Here is a 3,536-nt window from a genome sequence, read left to right as displayed (position 1 = left end):
GATGGTGTTATCACCAAGAATCACTCCTTGCAAAAATTTTGCCTAGAGCCATCACAGTATTCCACATGGAGGTGTGTCAGCCACAGGTTATCCAGGAAGGCTTAAGGTAGTGAGCAATGAGAATTAAGCTGCCAACTAGGAATCTTTAGTAGGCAGTGGTGAGCAATGGTTGTTCTTGAGAAATTTAAATTAAAATCATTTCCTGGGATTTAGAAATTGAACAGCAAACACAGAATTGAGAGCTGATGTCATGCTGAGGTAGGAGATTCACGTGAGAGAAAGGAAGAACTTTCCTGTATGATGTTCTAAAGTCAGCACAGAATTGATCAGGGGCTACGCCGAGAATATATTTATGATTTATGTTTCCAGGGTGCCAGATCAGATTGAATTGTTTGTTTGTTTGCTTGCTTTTGTGGTGCTGGGGATTGGATAGAGGCGCTTCACACTGAGCTACATCCAAGCCTCCTTTCATTTCTTATTTTGGGAAAGCATTTTGCTAGATTGCTGTGTTGCCCACACTGAGTTTAAAGTTGGGATCTTCCTGCCTCAGGCTCCCAGAGTGCTAGGATTAGGGGTCAGCACCACCATGCCAAGCTAGGCCCAATGTGTTCACACACACACACACACACACACACACACACACACACACACACGCATGCACGCATTCAAACATTGCATGTATGAAAAGAATTCAGAGGGCAACATCTTTCCCTCAGGCTTGGTTTTTTAAATTAATTTTATTGAGAAACAAATAGCAATGAGACAGTTTCGAAACAGATTGATAGGACAGTTTTAATAATTAATACATTGCATATTGTTGTCTTCGTAGTAGTTATTCATAGTGCAAGATGCAGACATGATATTCTGTCCAAACACTATTAGTACAAATCTTTCTTCTCACTGAATTAAGAGAGACTAGCTGTATGTCTCTCCTAACTATTTTGTGTATACAGATACAATCTCAACCAATGAAGAAAAGGCCTTTGATAGAGTCCAACACTCATTCATGTTAAAAGTCTCACAGAAAACTTGAATGGATCACCTCTACTTCAATCTGATAAAAAGCCATCTATGACATACCTCACAGATTTCTTAACTTAAATGTGGGGCACAAATATAATTATGTACTGAAATATAGCATGGCAGAGGAAAAAAAGGAAAGATTTCTTAAAGATATTCCCATTAATTGTCTTTCTTTTTGATGTTGCCCCAACCCAGTAAGTGCAGTAATCACTTCCTGTTTGGAATTTCCATGTTCATTTTACTTAAATGCACAAATCTTTTAAAGGCCACTGAAGGGATTTCTTAAGCCCTTCATAGGTCCTACATGCAAACAGATCTTTGCATTACCAAGCAACTTTCTTAGTCACCCCTTTGGTTTCTTTTTCCTCTCTCTGCCCTGTGTAAGATCCTTCAGTCCCCTTTTGTTTTCTGGGAAATAGTCCTATTTCCCATTCAGATGTCCATGGGACATATAATAGCTTATGCAGTTACCCTCAGTATTTCCCAAAGCTTCATGCATCTTCCCAGAATGCCGCACATCCCAGCCATCCAAAGATATTCCCAGACCTGCCTTGTTCCTGACATGTACATTAGTTGTACTTCCTGTAGGTGGAAAATCCTCTTTCACCATCTAGTTCTACTACTGTGTTTGCTGTTATAGTTTCCTTCTAAGTGCAGCAGAATCATCCTCTATTCTCTTCCAACATTTAGCAATACTTTCCCTTCTGCACTGATCAGACCCAAAGGAAATCCCTTCTCCAGAACAATGACTGGGAACTGGTAAGGGGTGGGGCATTCCCAGGGTACATAGTAATATCTGGAGACAGGCATGGTAGTCACATCTGAGAAGAGCTGGGATGTAGTGGGTGGAGACCAAGGTTGCTGATGAATGACTTGTAGTTTCAAGGACAAGATCCATGATAAAGAATCATCAAGCACAAGCGACAGGGGTAGCAAGCCCTGTTTGAGGTCCCCCAGTGTATGTAATATTTGTTGACAGCTCCTCTACCCTTCTTTGTGTCCAACTGACTCTAAGGATCCACAGACCACCCATTGTCTTCTTTGGCTGTTTAATAAATTCCTTGCCTTGCTTGGGCCACACTACCCTCCAGGGATTTAGTCCTTTTCACTTTGAGATGTTATTCAAGGAATAACGGGAGATAGGCAGCACCAGCAATGGCCACAACCACCATTTGCAAAGGTGAGCCTCTCTGTGGTTCTTTCCGTGGACATGAAAGACACACTCACTTGATCAGAAATCAGAACAATGCGTCACCTTAATGTCACTCTATGCCACCAGATTTCTGCAAGGCCAGAACCACATGGGTACTAATGGTATCCAGGAAGGTACTAATGGCATCCATGACAGCCCAGGAAGAAAGAATGAGCCACCTGCTTCCTGCTTGGAGGACAACAGCACCACGCACATTGCATTCTGCTTTGCTCTTTTCTCTAGCGTTCACCAAGTCAGCCACCCTCAAATTGGTTTCAAAGCTTTGTTCTCCCTGGAACTCCTCTTGGCAGTCTTCAGCATCAAACTGTGCCCTGCTTCACTTGCTAATAATAAAGAACAAGGAAAATAAACAATGATGGCTGCTTTGGGGAATAATCGCTTTAATAATATGACTCATTAAAAAAAATAAGAAAGGCTTTTTATTCCTCTGGAATAGGCTTCGGTTATTTATGAGAAAAATCTCATCCCAACTGTAACCTCTCAAATCACTGCAAAAAAAAAAATCTCCCAGATGGCTAATGGGTTTTAAAAATGGAAACTCCATTAAAAAGATGTATTGCTATATACAAGAGCAGAAAACCAGGGAGGGAGGCCTTCTTTATTTTCGCCATTTCTTCCTCAAGCTAACTTTTTCTCCTGCTATAGAAATATGGTTTTCTTTTAGCATGCAGACACAAAATAGTTACACCCAGCCTTAAACTTTGGATCCCTTATTTTGTGGCCTCAGCAGCAGATTTAATAAGGGAGGCAATTTACAATGACAGATGAATATTTTTAACTGTACAGAAAAGCACCAGCATACTGAATATATAATGAGATACAAGCACGTTCATTAGTGTTATTTATAATGGTTAAAAACACAGAATCAGCCGGGCGTAGTGGCGCATGTCTGTAATCCTCGGGGGCTTGGGAGGCTGAGGCGGGACAATCATTGTGAATTTGAGGCCAGCCTGAGCTGCAAAGTGAGTTCAAGTCCAGGCTGCATTGCAAAGTAAAACCCTGTCTCAGAAAAAGATTAAATAAATAAATAAGATCACCTAAATGTTTTACTGTAGGGAGGGACTTAAAATCATACGGTGGGATAGTAACACCTCTAGAATGTACAATAAAGAGGAATATTTAATGGTAAGATGACATGTTCATTTTATCATCAGGAAGTAAAACGTGGGCAGTCTAAAGCACCTGCTTAGGCAAGCTTAGGCAGAAAGCTCAGGGACTGGGGTTTGATCAACTGAACCACGTGCTGCAACAGCCCAGCCCCTAGGACAGGAGGCTGAGCCGGCCACCAAAAAAGAGAAGA

The sequence above is a fragment of the Octodon degus genome, unplaced genomic scaffold (assembly GCF_000260255.1).
Source record: "Octodon degus isolate 3935 unplaced genomic scaffold, OctDeg1.0 scaffold00291, whole genome shotgun sequence".
In the NCBI taxonomy this organism is placed as follows: Eukaryota; Metazoa; Chordata; class Mammalia; order Rodentia; family Octodontidae; genus Octodon; species Octodon degus.
Note: the sequence above shows the minus strand (reverse complement) of the source record.